The 22659-nt window shown below is 48.3% G+C and overlaps 1 protein-coding gene across 1 annotated transcript in view; it reads left to right on the top strand.

Moving 5' to 3' along the window:
- Window positions 1–22659, top strand: part of PAQR4 (progestin and adipoQ receptor family member 4) — a 37650-nt gene that overhangs the window by 7550 nt on the left and 7441 nt on the right. The gene's annotated exons all lie outside the window — the stretch shown is intronic.

The following is a 22659-nucleotide window of genomic DNA, read 5'->3' as shown; positions in this document are numbered from 1 at the left end:
ATCTCATTCTACCATCCTGTCATCCTCATCCCCCATTATCATCCTCTAATCTCATTCTTCCATCCCGTCATCCTCATCCCCCATTATCATCTCCAATCTCATCCTACCGTCCCGTCATTGCTGCAAGATGGTCATCCTCATCCCCCCTATTATCATCCCCTCTAATCTCATTCTACCATCCAGTCATCCTCATCCCCCCTATTATCATCCCCTCTAATCTCATTCTACCATCCAGTCATCCTCATCCCCCATTATCATCCCCTCTAATCTCATTCTGTCATCCTCAACCCTCATTATCATCCCCTCTAATCTCATCCTACCGTCCAGTTCCTCATCCTTGTCCTCCCGACATTTACTCCTTTCAACTAATTCTGACCGCCTACCATCCAGTCATTGCTGCAAGATGGTCATCCTCATCCCCCCTATTATCATCCCCTCTAATCTCATTCTACCATCCAGTCATCCTCATCCGCCATTATCATCCCCTCTAATCTCATTCTACCATCCAGTCATTGCTGCAAGATGGTCATCCTCATCCCCCCTATTATCATCCCCTCTAATCTCATTCTACCATCCAGTCATCCTCATCCCCCATTATCATCCCTTCTAATCTCATTCTGTCATCCTCATCCCTCATTATCGTCCCCTCTAATCTCATCCTACCGTCCAGTTCGTCATCCTTGTCCTCCCGACATTGACTCCTTTCAACTAGTTCTGACCACCTACCATCCAGTCATTGCTGCATAATGGTCATTCGCGTCCCCCCATTATCATCTCTAATCTCATTCTTCCATCCCGTCATTGCTACAAGCTTGTCATCCTCATCCCCCATTATCATCCTCTAATCTCATTCTTCCACCCGTCATCCTCATCCCCATTATCATCCCCTCTAATCTCATTCTGTCATCCTCATCCCCCATTATCATCCCCTCTAATCTCATTCTTCCATCCAGTCATTGCTACAAGCTCGTCATCCTCGTCCCCCATTATCATCCCCTCTAATCTCATTCTACCATCCCGTCATTCCTGCAAGATGGTCATCCTCATCCCCCCCATTATCATCCCCTCTAATCTCATTCTGTCATCCTCGTCTCCCATTATCATCCCCTCAAATCTCATTCTACCATCCCGTCATCCTCATCCCCATTATCATCCCCTCTATTCTCATTCTACCATCCCGTCATCCTCATCCCCTATTATCATCCTCTAATCTCATTCTTCCATCTCGTCATTGCTGCAAGATGGTCATCCTCATCCCACCATTATCATCCTCTCTAATCTCATTCTGTCATCTTCATCCCTCATTATCATCCCCTCTAATCTCATCCTACCGTCCAGTTCCTCATCCTTGTCCTCCCGACATTTACTCCTTTCAACTAATTCTGACCGCCTACCATCCAGTCATTGCTGCAAGATGGTCATCCTCATCCCCCCCTATTATCATCCCCTCAAATCTCATTCTACCATCCCGTCATCCTCATCCCCATTATCATCCCCTCTATTCTCATTCTACCATCCCGTCATCCTCATCCCCCATTATCATCCTTTAATCTCATTCTACCATCCCGTCATCCTCATCCCCCATTATCATCCTTTAATCTCATTCTACATCCCGTCATCCTCATCCCCATTATCATATTTTAATCTCATTCTTCCATCCCGTCATCCTCATCCCCATTATCATCCCCTCTAATCTCATCCCGTCATCCTCATCCCCCATTATCATCCCCTCTAATCTCATTCTACCATCCCGTCATTGCTACAAGCTCATCATCCTCATCCCCCATTATCATCTCTAATCTCATTTTACCAGCCCGTCATTGCTGCAAGCTCGTCATCCTCGTCCCCCATTATCGTCTCCTCTAATCTAATTCTGTCATCCTCATCCCCCATTATCATCCCCTCTAATCTCATCCTACCATCCCATCATTGCTGTAAGATGGTCATCCTCATCCCCCATTATCATCTCTAATCTCATTCTACCAGCCCGTCATTGCTGCAGACTCGTCATCCTCTAATCTCATTCTTCCATCCCGTCATCCTCATCCCCCATTATCATCCCCTCTAATCTCATTCTTCCATCCCGTCATTCCTGCAAGATGGTCATCCTCATCCCCCATTATCATCCCCTCTAGTCTCATTCTGTCATCCTCATCCCCCATTATCATCCCCTCTAGACTCATTCTGTCATCCTCATCCCCCATTATCATCCCCTCTAGTCTCATTCTACCATCCCGTCATTGCTGCAAGCTTGCCACCCTTTCAGTACTACAAGCTCGTTCCCCTTGTCCTCCCATTATTTCTCCCCTATAATCTCATTCTACCATCCCGTCATCCTTGTCCTCCCATTATCCTTCCCGATAAGCTCATTCTACTGTCCCATCATTACTGTGAGCTTGACATCCTCATCCTTATAAACTCATTCTATTGGGCACGTCGGTAGCAGTGCGATGCCTAGCGTACACACCGAGAGATATTGGATGGATTTCATGTCTGATGACTTTGTATCAGTTGGTGGACATTGTGTACACTTCCCGAATTCTGAACACCGACCTGAAATATTCTTCTTGGAATATCTACAGAAATTGTTTACATTAACAGATTTTTGGTAGTCCATGGAGGAGATTGTTGTGACTGTCTGTTGTAGATATTGTAGATGGCATATGGATGTTTAGGTACAGCGTGATTGTCTTAAGGTTCAGCTCATCAATAAACATACCGGTCACCCAGAGATCGCTGGTTATATATGATGGTGGACTTCTCTACCACCATCTATAAACATACCGGTCATCCTGGGATCTCTGGTTATATATGATGGTGGACTTCTCTACCACCATCTATAAACATACCGGTCATCCTGGGATCTCTGGTTATATATGATGGTGGACTTCTCTACCACTGTCTATAAACATACCGGTCACCCAGAGATCGCTGGTTATATATGATGGTGGACTTCTCTACTACCATCTATAAACATACCGGTCATCCTGGGATCTCTGGTTATATATGATGGTGGACTTCTCTACCACTGTCTATAAACATACCGGTCATCCTGGGATCTCTGGTTATATATGATGGTGGACTTCTCTACCACTGTCTATAAACATACCGGTCATCCTGGGATCTCTGGTTATGTATGATGGTGGACTTCTCTACTACCATCTGTAAACATACCGGTCACCCTGGGATCTCTGGTTGTATATGATGGTGGACTTCTCTACCACTGTCTATAAACATACCGGTCACCCCGGGATCTCTGGTTATATATGATGGTGGACTTCTCTACCACTGTCTATAAACATACCGGTCATCCTGGGATCTCTGGTTATATATGATGGTGGACTTCTCTACTACCATCTATAAACATACCGGTCACCCTGGGATCTCTGGTTATATATGATGGTGGACTTCTCTACCACTGTCTATAAACATACCGGTCACCCCGGGATCTCTGGTTATATACGATGGTGGACTTCTCTACCACTGTCTATAAACATACCGGTCATCCTGGGATCTCTGGTTATATATGATGGTGGACTTCTCTACCACTGTCTATAAACATACCGGTCACCCCGGGATCTCTGGTTATATACGATGGTGGACTTCTCTACCACTGTCTATAAACATACCGGTCATCCTGGGATCTCTGGTTATATATGATGGTGGACTTCTCTACTACCATCTATAAACATACCGGTCACCCCGGGATCTCTGGTTATATATGATGGTGGACTTCTCTACTACCGTCTATAAACATACCGGTCACCCTGGGATCTCTGGTTATATATGATGGTGGACTTCTCTACCACTGTCTATAAACATACCGGTCACCCCGGGATCTCTGGTTATATATGATGGTGGACTTCTCTACTACTGTCTATAAACATACCGGTCACCCCGGGATCTCTGGTTATATATGATGGTGGACTTCTCTACTACTGTCTATAAACATACCGGTCATCACAGGATCTCTGGGTATGCATAGAGGGTGACTTCTCTTCTACCATCTATAAACATACTGGTTACCCTGGAATCTCTGAGTATGTGTAGAGGGTGACTTCTCTACCATCATCTATAAACATACTGGTAAACCCGGGATCTGTGTGGAGGAGAACTTAAGAACTTATCTACCACCGTCTATAAAGATACTGATCTTCCTGTGTTTGTGGACCTCTCTACTACCATCTATAAACATACCGGTCACCCCAGGATTGCTGGGTATGTGTACAAGGTGACTTCTATACCACTGTGTATAAACATACTGGTCACCCCAGGATTCCTGGTTATGTGTGGAGGACTTCTCTGCCACCGTCTATAAACATACCTGTCACCCCGGGATTTCTGATTATATGTGGAGGTGGACCTCTTATCTCAGGGAAGAACAATCTGATCAGGGTCTCTGTAATGTCCAGTTACTGTTTCCGCCATGATTCTATGGAGGTGTCCATAGGCTGGACCTGGTCTGCCTAATGTACAGTATATGTGGATGGTGGTGTAGGGAAGACTCTGATACACATCGGTGAATCCATACAAGAGTTATTTGTTAGAACGGCCCACATCTCCAAGCACAATGACCATTCTTGTGTGTCTCAGCCTTCATTGTAGCCATGAGTAAGGCCGTAGAGGCTGAAATATGAGAGCATGACCATCGTGTTTGGAGTTGTATGCCGTTTTAATGAATTAACTTTTGTACGGATACACGGCTGTGTGCCGGTATCTTCCCATATCACTTTATGGTGAACAGGAGCTGTCACTGAGCACCATGGTGGCCTAAGTGGAAAGAGGAGGTAGAGGTGTCTTCTGATGGATAGTGTGGATTATGATGTCATTTAGTTAATTGTTATGCCTTTCGCAACTAGAGGTGGACTTCTCTTCCACTGACTATAGACCTACTGGTCATCTGGGGATTGCTGGTTATGTGTAGAGGATCACCAATGTAGCCTGAGTGGAAGGAGGAGGTAGAGGTGTCTTCTGATAGGGCCATTATGGTGTCATTAGTTCACTTCTGAGCCATTCGCAACTACTAAAACATGGTATTGGGTGTGTATGGTCACTTCTCAGTTAGCCACTACAACCAGTTTTCTGAGCAGCCATGTGTAGGAGGTCTAGTTGGATAAATTCTGCAGTTGTACATCTTAGGTGATTGTATGTTCTAAGTCAGTGATGGCGAACCTTGGCACCCCAGATGTTTCGAAACTACATTTCCCATGATGCTCAACTACACTGCAGAGTGCATGAGCATCATGGGAAAACATCTGGGGTGCCAAGGTTCTCCATCATTGTTCTAAGTATATGGGAAAGCTCTTCTAACAGGATCCATCTCAGTCTAAACAACTCCTGGGAATTATGTAGGGTTTTCCTCCCCACCTAAGGTGCCTGCTAAGCATATATGTGTAACCCAGCTAATAGGCTTGCAATGCGGAGTGTAAGCTGACTGCTGCCGACAGGTTTCGTCGTTGTGGCTTGTTGATAGCAGTCAGATGCACCTAGTCCTGGATATGACTTCCATAAGGCCAACATGGAGGAACCAGGACGTGAAAGAAAGCTTCAATCTGCCGCGTTTCAGAACAATCTCCCTCCCTTCATCAGGAATACAATTACAGTGGCACCTCAGTTTTCCTGATGAAGTGTCCATAGGAAGTGTTTTTTCATGTTCTTGCATTATATTGAAGTCATATCCAGGACCAGTTTCATCTGAGTGCTATCAACAAGCAACATTGGTGAAAGTGAAGTGAGCAAAAAGCGCCCCCCCCCCTCAAGCTAAAAGTTCACATTACATGCTGATTTCCAAACATCTCCCAGTCCTCTGTAAACTGAACCATTTTGTTTTTACTTACAATTTTCAGATGGTTACTTCCTGGTTTCCCTGAGGCACTGGTGACGCAACACCAGTCTTACAGATGTGAGGTGTCGCCATGAACGTCAGAGTGAGAGCAATATTTCACGATTGACTCTAAACTGATGATCTGTAAAGGCTTTTAAAGCGTCACCTATGGACTATTTTAGGTATCGTAGTTTGTTGCCATTTCTCAGGGGCACACAGTTTTAGCTCTTGACATGTTTGGTATCTATTTACTCGATGTAACGCCATCTTTTATATTTTACCAAAAAAAAAATGGGGGGCGCTAAAAATCATTTTAGTCTATTGTTTTCTAGAAACTTTGATTTTCAATAAACGCAAATATTATGTGACATAAAAAAAGTTTCCCCAGGGCCTCTTCTTCCAGAAAATATATCATGTTTGGTCATTTTCTAGGAAAAAAATGCTGATAACATAAAAAAATTACAAAAGTGGCCCAGAAGAGTGGTTAAGGAAGGGGGGCTCCATATTCCTATTAACAGTCACCAGGTGAGGATCTCTATTTCTTGGGGTTCTTCACACTAAGAGGGTTGGTTCCCATATACTCTTTTAGATATTTTTCGGTTTGGTTGGAGTAGGGTTATCTGCTCTATGTAACGGTTTTGGTGGCATTAAGGATATACTATGAGAATCCATAAAAATCTGGAGCCCCAACCCCCTCTGACCCGATGACTTTCTGCTCCCTAACTGGAATATTGTATGTGAGGATGTGTATAGATGGCAGGAACTGAAAGTAGGAAAGGTGAACGATCGGTATGCCTGGCTCAGCCAATCAGCTGCTGTACATATGAGAAGAAAGTAGAGCACGGCCTAGTTTTCTCTATACGTGTTTCAGGAATGAAATCTATATGATCATCTATCTCTCTCGGGAACGGTGATTGAACGAGGCTTACGGTACCACTTTTTGTGTGCCGTCATAATCCGCTGCATCTTCGGGGTGGGTGACTATGAAGACCCTTTACAGACAGGATGGCATCAAACAAAACAGATATAAACTTTAGTAATTAAACATGTAGATTCACTAAACGTGAATATTTGGAAGGACAGTGAGTTCAGTTGAGCAGGCCTGATGAATTATAATTGGATAGGTAGGCAGTGGTAAGTCTGTAGACTCCCTCCACCCCAAGGCCCAACATTCTTGATTTGAGTTAGATTTCCTCTGGCAGATTGTTGTCTTCTGCTATTCCCATCCCTCCCCCATAGGCCTTGCTTAATACAAAGATGTTTGTAGGAAAACGTTCATGTTTCACGAGCCGGATCGAATGTTCACAGCTATCTGAAATGTATAGGTGGCTCCACTTCTTCTTGAGTTCTTCCCGCCACCTCGTTCCTCCAGTAGTAGCTCCACTTCTTTCAGAGTTCTTCCTCAACCCATTTCTGACACATTCCACCAATATTAGCTCCACTTCTTCCTGCCCCCTCATTTCTCCAGTATTAGCTCCATTTCTTCCTGTCCCCTCCTTCCTCCAGTAGTAGCTCCACTTCTTCCCAAGTTCTTCCTGCCCCCTCTTTCCTCCAGTAGTAGCTCCACTTCTTCCCAAGTTCTTCCTGCCCCCTCCATTTCTCCAGTAGTAGCTCCACTTCTTCCTGCCCCCTCTTTCCTCCAGTAGTAGCTCCACTTCTTCCTGGGTTCTTCCTGCCCCCTCATTTCTCCAGTAGTAGCTCCACTTCTTCCTGCCCCCTTGTTCCTTTAGTAGTAGCTGTACTTCTTCCTGGGTTCTACCTTTCCCCCCTTTCCTCCAGTAGTAGCTCCACTTCCTCCCGAGTTCTTCCTGCCCCCTTATTCTTCCAGTAGTAGCTCCACTTCTTCCTTAGTTCTCCCTGCCCTCTCGTTTCTCCAGTAGTAGCTCCACTTCTTCCTGAGTTCTCCCTGCCCTCTCGTTTCTCCAGTAGTAGCTCCACTTCTTCCTGAGTTCTCCCTACCCTCTCGTTTCTCCAGTAGTAGCTCCACTTCTTCCTGGGTTCTTCCTCCACCAATTCCTGACTTGTTCCACCAATAGTAGCTCCACTTATTCCTGAGTTCTTCCTGCCCCCTTCTCCCTCCAATAGTAGCTCCACTTCTTCCTGAGTTCTTCCTGCCCCCTTCTCCCTCCAATAGTAGCTCCACTTCTTCCTGAGTTCTCCCTACCCTCTCGTTTCTCCAGTAGTAGCTCCACTTCTTCCTGGGTTCTTCCTCCACCAATTCCTGACTTGTTCCACCAATAGTAGCTCCACTTCTTCCTGAGTTCTTCCTGCCCCCTTCTCCCTCCAATAGTAGCTCCACTTCTTCCTGAGTTCTTCCTGCCCCCTCGTTCCTCCAGTAGTAGCTCCACTTTTTCCTGAGTTCTTCCTGCCCCCTCCTTCCTCCAGTAGTAGCTCCCCTCCTTTTTTTTTTTTGAAATCCCAATACAGTTTAATAACATACATTTCATCACCCAAAGACTTTCTTCTTTACAACTAGATACAAATTGCCTCTAAACTTTTTAACCCCCCCTTTCCCCATACTATCCTCTCCCCTCCCCTGCTCTGAAACCGACTATTGATGTCGCTTACATCTATCTCGGTACCGACTCCTAAACCAATCAGGCTCCTACCATCTCTGCAAACTTCAAAGTAATCTTAAATACGTGCCAGTCCTTCCATTTTCTCTCAAATCCTGCCCGACCCTCTTCTCCACTGAATCTCAAGTACTCCAAATGATAGATATCATCTACTCTATTGCTCCAGTTCCTCAACGTAGGGCTATCTGGATCTTGCCAATGTCTGGGGATTAAACTTTTGGCTGCGTTCAGGAGTGAAGGGACCAGGGTATTCAAATATTGGTTAACTGGTGTTTTCGTCCGGTGGAATAAACACTCTCACGGATCTTCTTGGACTTCCTCTTTTGTTATCTCTTTTATTTTCTGAATTATCTCTCTCCAAAATTGTCTAATTTTAGGACACGTCCACCAAATATGAGTCATGGTTCCCCGTTCTCTGCAACCCATACAGCAGCACTGCGAGGTCTCCGTTTCAAACTTGTGGGCTATTATCTGGAGTTATATACCACCGTGCTAAACATTTAAAACTAACTCCTATCATATTGCTATCCTGTGACGATATAAACACCAAACTCATCATTTTTCTCATCTCTGACTCATTCACTTGTGACCCCAATTCCTCCTCCCACTTGCTGATGTATGGCGGCTTTCCCATCCCAGTTCCCTCTATTAGGATTTTATATAATACCGATATCCCCCTCCTTTTTTTTATACCTCCGTACGTAGTTTCTCCATCGGTAGCAGATTATCTGCTGATCTCACTGGTTGAGGGAGTGAATCAAAAAAGTGTTTTAGATGGGAAAAAACGCCATTCATCTATCACAATTATATTATTTTTTTTGTTTTAACTCTTGAAATGTGCACAACCTTCCCCTTACCATCACATTTTGTAATTGTGCGTTCGGTTCTTTAATCCAATTTCCAAATAAATTACTTTTCCCCAGTGGAAAATACTCCTTGTCCTCTAGTGCAATACATGGGAGTTATAACTCCATTTTTGTTTTTTGTGTATCATATCCCACGTCTCCTAAGGTTTTAAGTGTAATTTTATGTGATTTCTTTCCTAATTTCCTCATATGTGTAGGTACCCAAATCATTTTCCCCAACTCTGTCTTACTAATTGTATTTTGCAGTTCCACCCATCTTTTAATATAATTGTTTTTTGCCCAGTCAATAACCCGCGTGAGGAGAACTGCTTTATAGTAGTTCTTTAAATAGTAGCTCCACTTCTTACTGCCACCTCATTTCTCCCCTCCTTCTTCCAGTAGTAGCTCCACTTCTTCCTCAGTTCTTCCTGCCCCCTCCTTCTTCCAGTAGTAACTCCACTTCTTCCTCAGTTCTTCCTGCCCCCTCCTTCTTCCAGTAGTAACTCCACTTCTTCCTCAGTTCTTCCTGCCCCCTCCTTCCTCCAGTAGTAACTCCACTTCTTCCTGAGTTCTTCCTGCCCCCTCCTTCCAGTATTAACTCCACTTCTTACTCAGTTCTTCCTGCCCCCTCCTTCTTCCAGTAGTAACTCCACTTCTTCCTCAGTTCTTCCTGCCCCCTCCTTCCAGTATTAACTCCACTTCTTACTCAGTTCTTCCTGCCCCCTCCTTCCTCCAGTAGTTGCTCCACTTCTTCCCGAATTCTTCCTGCCCCCTCCTTCTTCCAGTAGTAACTCCACTTCCTCCCGAGTTCTTCCTGCCCCCTCCTTCTTCCAGTAGTCGCTCCACTTCTTCCTGAGTTCTTCCTGCCCCCTGCTTCTTCCAGTAGTAGCTCCACTTCTTCCCGGGTTCTTCCTTCCTCCAGTAGTAACTCCACTTCTTCCCGAGTTCTTCCTGCCCCTTCCTTCCTCCAGTAGTAGCTCCACTTCTTCCCGGGTTCTTCCTTCCTCCAGTAGTAACTCCACTTCTTCCTGAGTTCTTCCTGCCCCCTCCTTCTTCCAGTAGTCGCTCCACTTCTTTCTGAAGTCTTCCTGCCCCCTCCTTCCAGTAGTAGCTCCACTTCTTCCAGAGTTCTTCCTTCCCCCTCCTTCCTCCAGTAGTAACTCCACTTCTTCCTGAGTTCTTCTTGCCCCCTCCTTCTTCCAGTAGTCGCTCCACTTCTTTCTGAAGTCTTCCTGCCCCCTCCTTCCTCCAGTAGTAACTCCGCTTCTTCCTGAGTTCTTCCTGCCCCCTCCTTCCTCCAGTAGTAACTCCACTTCTTCCTGCCCCCTCCTTCTTCCAGTAGTCGCTCCACTTCTTTCCGAGTTCTTCCTGCCCTCTCCTTTCCTCCAGTAGTAACTCCACTTCTTCCTGAGTTCTTCCTTCCCCCTCCTTTCCTCCAGTAGTCGCTCCACTTCTTCCTCAGTTTTTCCTGCCCCCTCCTTCTTCCAGTAGTAGCTCCACTGCTTTCTGAAGTCTTCCTTCCCCCTCCTTCCTCCAGTAGTCGCTCCACTTCTTCCTCAGTTTTTCCTGCCCTCTCCTTTCCTCCAGTAGTAGCTCCACTTCTTTCTGAAGTCTTCCTTCCCCCTCCTTCCTCCAGTAGTAGCTCCACTTCTTCCCGAGTTCTTCCTTCCCCCTTCTTCCTTCAGTAGTAACTCCACTTCTTACTGAGTTCTTCCTGTGCCCTCCTTCTTCCAGTAGTAAATCCACGTCTTCCTCAGTTCTTCCTGCCCCCTCCTTCTTCCAGTAGTAGCTCCACTTTTTTCTGAGTTCTTCCTGCCCCCTCCTTCTTCCAGTAGTAGCTCCACTTCTTTCTGAGTTCTTCCTGCACCCATTCCTGTTCAGAGCTTCCACTCTTATGGTTGTAAAAAATGACTGTACTCAGAGCAAACCGTATGCAAAGAATCTTGTCCATTTTACATGTATAATCCTATCTTTGAGTACAGTACACACCTCATTCTCCTCTCCATTCCTCATGGTCCTACATATATTATGTCATCTCAGAGTAATTTGAAGACCCCACACTCCTCTCCATCTTACCTATTCAGCCTCATCTCCCTTTATTCCCTGAACACTGGCACCGTCTCTGACTCTTCCTCATGTTTAATACTCCTTTACGTTGGTTCTCATAGGGGGTGTTTCTTTCCTCTGCTGACCTTCCATCTTTGTTCTTCATCTTCGTAGCTGAGAACTTTCTTTGGCTGACAAAGTTTTACCTTGACCCTATACTGGTATTATACTCTGAATTGGTACGTGACCTTTCAATGTCTTCTGGGAAGTGACCCGAAAACCATCCGTAGAAGTAATAAAAATCAGATGAAGGAATGCCACCATTACTAGCTGGACCGGGATGAGTGTCACCATTACTAGGTGTACTGTGACTGGGATGAATGTCACCATTACTAGGTGTACTGTGACCGGGATGAATGTCACCATTACTAGGTGTACTGTGACCGGGATGAATGTCACCATTACTAGGTGTACTGTGACCGGGATGAATGTCACCATTACTAGGTGTACTGTGACCGGGATGAATGTCACCATTACTAGGTGTACTGTGACCGGGATGAATGTCACCATTACTAGGTGTACCGTGACTGGGATGAGTGTCACCATTACTAGCTGTACTGTGACCGGGATGAGTATCACCATTACTAGCTGTACTGTGACCGGGATGAATGTCACCATTACTAGCTGTACCGTGACTGGGATGAGTGTCACCATTACTAGCTGTACTGTGACCGGGATGAATGTCACCATTACTAGGTGTACTGTGACTGGGATGAATGTCACCATTACTAGGTGTACTGTGACCGGGATGAGTGTCACCATTACTAGGTGTACTGTGACCGGGATGAATGTCACCATTACTAGGTGTACCGTGATGGGGGTGAGTGTCACCATTACTAGGTGTACTGTGACCGGGATGAATGTCACCATTACTAGGTGTACCGTGATGGGGGTGAGTGTCACCATTACTAGGTGTACTGTGACCGGGATGAATGTCACCATTACTAGGTGTACTGTGACCGGGGTGATTGTCACCATTACTAGCTGTACTGTGACCGGGATGAATGTCACCATTACTAGATGTACCTGGACGGGGATGAGTGTCACCATTACTAGCTGTACCGTGACTGGGATGAGTATCACCATTACTAGCTGTACCGTGACTGGGATGAGTGTCACCATTACTAGCTGTACCGTGACTGGGATGAGTGTCACCATTACTAGGTGTACTGTGACCGGGGTGAGTGTCACCATTACTAGCTGTACTGTGACCGGGGTGAGTGTCACCATTACTAGCTGTACTGTGACTGGGATGAATGTCACCATTACTAGCTGTACCGTGACCGGGATGAGTGTCACCATTACTAGCTGTACCGTGACCGGGATGAGTGTCACCATTACTAGCTGTACCATGACCGGGATGAGTGTCACCATTTCTAGCTGTACCGTGACCGGGGTGAGTGTCACCATTACTAGGTGTACCGTGACCGGGATGAGTGTCACCATTACTAGCTGTACTGTGACCGGGGTGAGTGTCACCATTACTAGCTGTACCGTGACCGGGGTGAGTGTCACCATTACTAGGTGTACCGTGACCGGGATGAGTGTCACCATTACTAGGTGTACTGTGATGGGGGTGAGTGTCACCATTACTAGCTGTACCGTGACCGGGATGAGTGTCACCATTACTAGCTGTACCGTGACCGGGATGAGTGTCACCATTACTAGCTGTACTGTGACCGGGGTGAGTGTCACCATTACTAGCTGTACCGTGACCGGGATGAGTGTCACCATTACTAGCTGTACCGTGACCGGGGTGAGTGTCACCATTTCTAGCTGTACCGTGACCGGGATGAGTGTCACCATTACTAGCTGTACCGTGACTGGGGTGAGTGTCACCATTACTAGCTGTACCGTGACCGGGATGAGTGTCACCATTACTAGCTGTACCGTGACCGGGGTGAGTGTCACCATTACTAGCTGTACCGTGACCGGGGTGAGTGTCACCATTACTAGCTGTACCGTGACTGGGGTGAGTGTCACCATTACTAGCTGTACCGTGACCGGGGTGAGTGTCACCATTACTAGCTGGGATGCTTCTCAGACATATTCCCAGAACTCCTCAGATGTATATAGGTGACGTTCACGTCTGTCCCATATCTGAGGTGTCAGGAATAGGTTAATAAAGGAGTTTAAAGTCCTTAGAAGCTTTGAGACCTGGGCCTATAAGGAGCTCGGAATGGTAATCTCTTTAGTAGTGACCTGAATAGCGGGAACCTGCCAGCACTGTGATGGCACGGCTCTGCCGTTGAGATGGGGTGTCCCAGGACAATGGGATGGTGCAGGTCTGAGGGAAGTGGACATCCCTAGTCTATGTTCAGTGGTCCTGTACTATGGGGCTCCACCACTGAGAAGGATACACATTTCCCAGGTACAGCTGGGCTGTTTTTTGTCATACTCGGCATGCAGCGTGAGCGATTCCTGAAAGCTGAGCTTGTTCCCCTGTCATTGGACAAAGTCTCTAGTTAGCTGCAGAGATGTGGGGGGGGGGTTTGCTTACTCAGCACCCGCACTACAGTCCCGGCTACTGGATGCTCTCCTTGACCTTATACTGGTATTGTACTCTGGAACGTGACCTTTCCACATCTTCTGGGAAATGACCCGAAAACCATCCGTAGAAATCATGAGATATCGGGATCACACCATCTGTGAAATGTGAGGCTCACCACAGATACAAGATTTGGGATAACTCAGATCCCTTCATCGGGATCTATACATCTGGAAATGTAAAGCCTGAAGAAGAGAACCGAGTCATCCCAAAATCTTTTATGTTTAGTAACTTTAAGTTATCCAGTAGAGGGGATCACGTGTACCCCACATCCAGAGATCGCTAATGTCGTGAAACGCGCTACTGATGCCTGTCGCAGAAAGTGACTGAGAAATAAACCAGCTTTGTGTATCCTCTCATTCCTGGAAAAGGAACCTGGGTGACTGACGGCTAAAAGGGTACAGCCGCCCAATCACAGCAGACATCGATCACCCCAATATTAGTACAGCGCAGGAATACCTCAGCAGGTTGGCCGACCTCGTGATGTCACATCTGATAGGGGCAGTTTGGGAGTGCGCAGACAATGCTGCAGGAAAGTCCTTAGTGAATAAAGTGGGCCGTACTGTCCCTGTCCCAGTCCCTGTCCAGTTGTGTCATCGCCCCGTGCCAGGCTGAAGGAGCCTAGGTGTCACAGTCAGGGGTCAGGCTCGGAAACCAGTAGCTATAGCAGTAGAGAGGCAAATAAGTATACAAGCAGGTCACCCTGGCGGATGTTGCGGCTCACCCGAGGTGCGGGGGCCTAAGCACTAACTGGACTTCACCAGAGCTCCTGATGGTGAAGATTGGTTTTGTTGTGTGTTAGTACCAGGTTGCGGTCCTCAGGATTGCCCCACCAGGAGGTGAGCAAGCCGGGGTCCAGGAGCAGATATAGCAGGTTGAGATCAAGCAGAAACCTAGCCGAGGAGCAAGCGAAAGGTCGGTATGGAGTGGTAGTAAAGATATGGACAGCAGAAGAAGTGACAAGAGAGATATCGGCACAATAATCTGGCAAACAGGAAGTGCAAAGCCATGGCTTCAATAAGAAGTTCATGGGAGGAGCAAAGGGTTCAAGGTTCAGGAGAAACAAGGTTCAAGGCAAGATTGTTCAAGGAATTGTCCAGGGAGCTCTCCAGCATCCCAGGTGGCTCAGCTAGAAGAATTCCTGCCAGACACAGCAGAGGTTGCAGAACCAGACCTGGGTCCTGACCCTAGGCCTGATCGCCCCTCGCACCACCAGGCACACTTCTCATTGCCCCTGGTGGGCTGTTCCTCCCCATTCTATGGAGAAAAAGGGAAGGTAGTAACCCTGCCACTGACTTGGCCATTCAAATTTGGCCACATAATGGCGAAAAGCGCATCACCTCCGCATCAAAGCTGCCAGGAAATGCAGAGTTTTAAGTAGCTGAATGTAAAGGCATATCCCTAATTCTCCTTGTCCCCACCTCTAGAGGTTCCCTGTTGATGACTGAGGGAGGCCACCCCTCACATTAATGGTCAAGCACAATTTTAAAAGAAAAGTTAAGATTTGCTTGTAACCTCAGCTGCCAGGTCTGGTGGTCTGAGCTGGGGGGGGGGGGGTTAGTGGTGGTGGGGTTGAAGGAGGTCAGGTGTGGTGACAGCGGAGGAGTATGCAGGCATGGTTATAGGGGAGTCGGTGTGCAGATGCAGTAGGGGTGAGGTGCGGTGGTGAGAGAATGTGGAGAGCTGGTGGTGAAAGGGAGGATGTGGCGGAGGGGAGATAGGGTTCAGATGCCATGGTGCAGAGGTGAGAGACGGGATGAGCAGGCAGGTGAGAATGGATGGAAGTCAAGCCCTGTGGTCAGGGTGGGAGGGGGTGCAGCAGTGAAGGGGGCATGCAGATGGAAGACAAGGTTTAACACAGATGTGGTAAGAATCAGGAGGAATTGGGGGTCAGGCACCCTGGTGGGGTGGGCAGGCCTGCAGGGTAGTTTGATGAGATGGGTTGGCAGCCATGCTGATATATGTAGTATAATGTGTATAATGTATTATCTGTCAATTAAAAATTCCCCTATTATTCATAAAGAAGAAAAACTGGGCTGGAAGTGTTCTGGAAGATGAGGGTGGAAGGGGTGTGAGGACTGCATGTGGCTCAGGAGTCTGAGCCCATTTTATCAGCCTCGGTGGGCAGCTTAGAGGTCATGGCTGCTCTCTGTCCCAGGTACAGGCTCCTTAACTCCAATCTCATTATGTGCTTACACAGATAACCTTCCTGAAGTACGTCAGCACACAAACTCACTTTCACCCCCCCCACCACCACTGAACACCGTCTGGCTGCTCGCAGAAGATTTAGGTCGGAGGACATTGCTTAGTCAGCTTCTTGTAGCCCAATACCGCTGACACAGAAGAAGGGAATGTGGAGGAACATGGCAGCTTCAGCAATGGTGTGTGGTGGACAGGCAGTGATCATAGTCTGGTCAGCCCACCAATTACTCAAGCACTGGGAGGTGAAGGAACATGGCAGCTTCCGCCATGAAGTGTGGTGGACAGGCAGAGATCATAGTCTGGTCAGCCAACCACTTCCTCAAGCACTGGGAGGTGGAGGAACATGGCAGCTTCCTCCTTGCTGTGTGGTGGACAGGCAGAGATCATAGTCTGGTCAGCAAACTGTTTACTCAAGCACTGGGAGGTGGAGGAATGTGTCAGCTTCCGCCATGAAGGTTGGTGGACAGACAGTGAATGTAGCTTGGTAATCTGACCTTCTACACATGAGCTAGGGGGTGGGGGAACATGGCAGCTTTGGTTGTGGTGTGTGGGAGACAGGTTGCAGTTGTGGCTGCATTTCTAGCTCTATCAATCAACCATTTACTCAAGAACGAAGATTTTGGAGGAACATGGCAGCTTCCGCCTTGGTGTGTGGTGGACAGGCAGTAATTTTAGCTCAGTCATTTGACCTTTTACACATAAACTGGGAGGTGGGGGAACATGGCGGCCATCTTGCATTTGTACCTCAGTCAGCCAAACATTTACTCATGAACTGAGAGGTGGAGAAACGTGGTCTGCTGTTTGTGGTGGACAGGCTGTGATTGTAGCTTGGTCAGCTGATCATTTACCCAAGAACTGGGAGGCAGCTTTGGTGGACAGGTTGCGATTGTTGCTCAGTCAGCCGACCGTTTACTCATGAATTGAGAGGGGTTGGCTTGGCACACCACATACAGCTTTTGGTGAATAGCTGTCACCTTCACAGCCATGGCCAAACATTGGAAGCTCCCTGACGTGCACGCCTTGTGTCAATAGCTCGCTCCCAGCCAGGTCAGCTTACTATTGTGTGTGGATACATGTAAATATGGCGTGTCACCTGTGAGGTGTTTGTGCAGTGACGAAGGTATGACAACCTGCCAGGTCCAGATTTGGAGCTCAGTCTGAATTTGTTTAGTTTATCATGATGACATTGGAAAGTTCTTGGTGTAAAAATATTACTCCACCTAGAACAATTTTAGCAATTGATAGAAGCGCGGGCTCCTTATATCGGATGAGGTGATGAGGTCTCTGCAGATTTCCCTGGAGAATATAACAAGAGTGGTAGCACAGGAATGACGGGAGAAGTCCCTCCACTGCCTTCCAGATTCTGTTCCTCCACCGCCTTCCAGACTCCGTCCCTCCACCGCCTTCCAGACTCCGTCACTCCACCGCCTTCCAGACTCTGTCCCTCCACCGCCTTCCAGACTCCGTCCCTCCACCGCCTTCCAGACTCCGTCCCTATATCGCCTTCCAGACTCCGTCCCTCCACCGCCTTCCAGACTCCGTCCCTCCACCGCCTTTCAGACTCCGTCCATCCACCGCCTTCCAGACACCGTCCCTCCACCGCCTTCCAGACTCCGTCCCTCCACCGCCTTCCAGACTCCGTCCCTCCACCGCCTTCCAGACTCCGTCCCTCCACCGCCTTCCAGACTCTGTCCCTCCACCGCCTTCCAGACTCTGTCCCTCCACCGCCTTCCAGACTCTGTCCCTCCACCGCCTTCCAGACTCTGTCCCTCCACCGCCTTCCAGACTCTGTCCCTCCACCGCCTTCCAGACTCCGTCCCTCCACCGTCTTCCAGACTCCGTCCCTCCACCGCCTTCCAGACTCCGTCCCTCCACCGCCTTCCAGACTCCGTCCCTCCACCGCCTTCCAGACTCCGTCCCTCCACCGCCTTCCAGACTCCGTCCCTATATCGCCTTCCAGACTCCGTCCCTCCACCGCCTTCCAGACTCCGTCCCTCCACCGCCTTTCAGACTCCGTCCATCCACCGCCTTCCAGACACCGTCCCTCCACCGCCTTCCAGACTCCGTCCCTCCACCGCCTTCCAGACTCCGTCCCTCCACCGCCTTCCAGACTCCGTCCCTCCACCGCCTTCCAGACTCTGTCCCTCCACCGCCTTCCAGACTCTGTCCCTCCACCGCCTTCCAGACTCTGTCCCTCCACCGCCTTCCAGACTCCGTCCCTCCACCGTCTTCCAGACTCCGTCCCTCCACCGCCTTCCAGACTCCGTCCCTCCACCGCCTTCCAGACTCCGTCCCTCCACCGCCTTTCAGACTCCGTCCATCCACCGCCTTCCAGACACCGTCCCTCCACCGCCTTCCAGACTCCGTCCCTCCACCGCCTTCCAGACTCCGTCCCTCCACCGCCTTCCAGACTCTGTCCCTCCACCGCCTTCCAGACTCTGTCCCTCCACCGCCTTCCAGACTCTGTCCCTCCACCGCCTTCCAGACTCTGTCCCTCCACCGCCTTCCAGACTCCGTCCCTCCACCGCCTTCCAGACTCTGTCCCTCCACCGCCTTCCAGACTCCGTCCCTCCACCGCCTTCCAGACTCCGTCCCTCCACCGCCTTCCAGACTCCGTCCCTCCACCGCCTTCCAGACTCCGTCCCTCCACCGCCTTCCAGACTCCGTCCCTCCACCGCCTTCCAGACTCCGTCCCTCCACCGCCTTCCAGACTCCGTCCCTCCACCGCCTTCCAGACTCCGTCCCACCACCGCCTTCCAGACTCCTTCCCTCCACCGCCTTCCAGACTTTATCCCGAACTGAGATATCACTCTGATGTCTCTCCTGTGTTGTATGTTCTTTGGCTGCCCCGTGTTACAATCTTGAATTACATTTGCCCTCCAGGAATATTCAGAAGTGACTTTGCAGGTTTGAGTCTCTGTGGCCATGTCACGGTAGCGACATTGTTGTGTAGTGAGTGATGCTATATGTCAGACGGTAGAGATTATTACACATAATCTGACGTATCACAGCCTGGAATGTTATAATGCTGCACGGTGGAGTCACACGTGGATTTCCTGGGTGTGGTCTGTGCAGGTATCTCCAGCATGCAGGAATTATTATTATACAGGATTTATATAGCGCCAACAGATTGTGCAGCGTTTTACAACATGGGGCAGACAGTACAGTTACAATACAATTCAATACAGGAGGGATCAGAGGGCCCTGCTCGTTAGAGCTTACAATCTAGAATTACCATTTCCATTCATGAGAAGAGCATCACACAGAATATGGGGCCACCATGCGACAGTCACCCTCCATGGGGTCACCCAAGAGTAACCCCCCCAAATCATCACTCTGATTGTGTCATATAAACCACAACACCGAGAGTCACCCCACCACCAGGACAGAACACAGGTCACCTAAGAATCCCCCCTAAACCATCTGTCTGGATCACAAAAACAATGTGACACCCCACCACCATGACAGAACACGGGGACACCTAAGAGTCCCCCCTAAATCATCAGACTGATTGTATCACATAAACCAGGACCTCATGTGACACCCCACCACCAGGACAGAACATGGGGACATCAAAGCCACCATGTGAGAGTCACTCCACCACCAGGACAGAACACAGCTCACCTAAAGACAGACGGTACGATTGTTGGCAGGGGATTGTCTGTTGACAGACTGTTGTCCTAAAATCTTACCGTTAGTACGCTCCTTTTGACAATTGTTGCCCAATTTTCGGCCAACAAATGTTGGATGGCAGGCTAGTAAATTTTCGGCGGACAACGGTCTGATGATTTTTGTATGGTCAGTATACAAATCCGTCACACAAAAGTCAAAAGTACAAACACGCATGCTCGGAATCAATGCTTACCAAACACGAAATTAACAGAAGGGGCCCGAAAGGTGGCGCTCAAGAGCTGAAATTCCTCGTAGTACGTCACTACGTTCGTGTTTGTGGCACGACAATTGTGTACCGTTAGTATGCAAGACAAGATCCTGGCACACGCCCTTTTGACAAAAATCAGACGCTCGGCTGGCCAACAATCGTACTGCGTGTACGAGGCTTTGGAGTCCCCCCTAAATTATTAATCATATTGTATCACATAAACCAGGGCCCTGTGTGACACCCCACCACCAGGACAGAATGGGGGGTCACCATGTGAGAGCCATTCCTCCACCAGGACAGAATGGGTGGGGGGTCACTGAAGCATCTTCCCTAAATCTTCAGTCTGATTGCATCAAACCATGACACCATGGGAGAGTCACCCCACTATCAGGACAGACGTAGGGCCACCAAAGTCACCCCTCTACCAGGGAAAAATGTGGGGCCATCAAAGAGTCCCACCCCCTAAATCTTCACTTTAATTGCGTCACATAAACCAGGCCACCATGTGAGAGTCACCCCTCCACCAGGACAGAATGTGGGGTCACGGAAAAGTCCCCCCAGATCTTCAGTCTGGTTGTGTTACAAGAACCAGTACACCATGTTAGTGTCATCCCTCCACTAGGACAGAACACGGGGGCAACTGAAGAGTCCTCCTTAAATCTTTGAAAAGAACGCATAGATGGAGGCAGCCAGGCGCTTTTAGTGATGTCACTTCCTCTGTTCTTATTATAGTCAGGGTCACCTGGACTTTATTGTCTGAGTGGTCAATACTCATAAGTAATTATACTGAACCATTTACTGACACGTCGAATCTGGTGTACTGGACTTACCAGCCCAGATCCAGTGTCGGGGCACTTCTCCCAGTGGAGGGACAACAGTCTGTAGATCCAGTTATCAATATGGCAATTAGTAGAGTAGGATTTGGTTCTGCTGATTCTGGATGTGATGGAAGTTCTGATGGTGACTCTTATCAGGAATGCAGAACCAATGTGAAAACGGAGAGTTCGTCATTTATAGAAGACATGCAAATAAAACCTCTTATAAATAGAAGCGTTTCCCTCCAGGTGTGACTTCACTGCTTCTCATCTCTGCTGATTCATAGTGTGTACACAGGGAGGGGATGGAAGTGACAGTTCACGGAGTTCCGGGACTGGCAAAGATCCACCAGACCAACAATACTGTTCATACAGTGTGATCCCAGTCTGTGTACCCAATCCCAATCTCTTGTACCTGACCTGTACAGTGCGCGTTCCAACCTGTGTAGTGATGGTTCACAACCTTCTCACCTCAGATCACCCCAATTCCTACACCTTCACAACTCAGATCAGTCCAATTCCTGAACCTTCATACCTCAAATCACCCCTCAATTCTTACACCTTTAATCACCCCCAATTTCTGAACCTTCTCACCTCAGATCACCCCCCAGTTCCTGAACCTTCACACCTTAGATCACTCCCAATTCCTGAACCTTCACACCTAAAATTCCTGAACCTTCATTTCTCAGATCACCCCCAATTCCTACACCTTCACACCTTAAATCACCCCCAATTCCTGAACCATCACACCTCAGATGACCTCCAATTCCTGAACCTTCACACCTCAGATCACCCCAATTCCTAAACCTTCACAGCTCAGACCACCCCAATTCCTGAAACTTCACACCTCAGATCACCCCCAATTCCTACACCTTCACACCTGAGATCACCCTAATTCCTGCACCTTCACACCTCAGATCATCCCAATTCCTGCACCTCCACACCTCAGTTCCTACACCTTCACACCTAAGATCACCCTAATTTCTGCACCTTCACACCTCGGACCACCTAAATTCCTGCACCTTCACACTTTGGACCACCCAAATTCCTGCACCTTCACACCTCAGATCGTCCCCAATTCATATACTTTCACATCTCAGTTCCTACACCTTCACACCTCAGATCAGCCTAAGTCCTGCACCTTCACACCTCTGATCACCCTCAGTTCCTCAACCTTCCCCTCAGATCACCCCAATTCCTGAAACTTCACACCTCAGTTTACCCCCAATTCATAGACCTTTACCTCCTCAGATCACCCCCAATTCCTGCACTTTCACACCTTAGATCATCCCAGTTCCTACACCATCACACCTCAGATCATCCCAGTTCCTGCACCTTCATACCTCATACCGTCCCAATTCATGCACCTTCACACCTCAGATCAGCTGCAGTTCCTAAAACTGCATATCTCAGGACAGCCTAATTCCTGCACCTTCACACCTCACATCAGTCCCAGTTCCCGCACCCTCAGAGGAGGAAGAGGGTAGGTAGGTGGGCTTCTTCACATAATGTCTGCAGACAAGCTGTCGTTTGTACTGGGTGGAGGGACAGCACCTGAACGTCAGTTACATCATGCAGGCCTGTCTGAAACATCATGGAGGTAGGTGGGCTGTAGGCACAGAGGGTCAGGACCCAGATCAACCCCAATTGCTGCACCTTCATTCTTTGGATTAGTCCCAATTCCTGCACCTCCACACTTCAGTTTAGTTCCAATCCCACACCTTTACATTTCAGATAGTCCCTAATTCTTGCACCACCACACATCATATCAGCCCCATTTCCTGCACCCTCATGCATCAGGTCACCCCCATTCCTGAAAATTCTCATCTTTATTGGTACTAGGAGGAGGGCCGGTACCTGAGC

The sequence above is a fragment of the Aquarana catesbeiana genome, linkage group LG06, assembly GCF_042186555.1.
Source record: "Aquarana catesbeiana isolate 2022-GZ linkage group LG06, ASM4218655v1, whole genome shotgun sequence".
Lineage (NCBI taxonomy): Eukaryota > Metazoa > Chordata > Amphibia > Anura > Ranidae > Aquarana > Aquarana catesbeiana.
The sequence above is the reverse complement of the archived record's forward strand: the minus strand, read 5'-3'. Positions and strand labels throughout refer to the sequence as shown.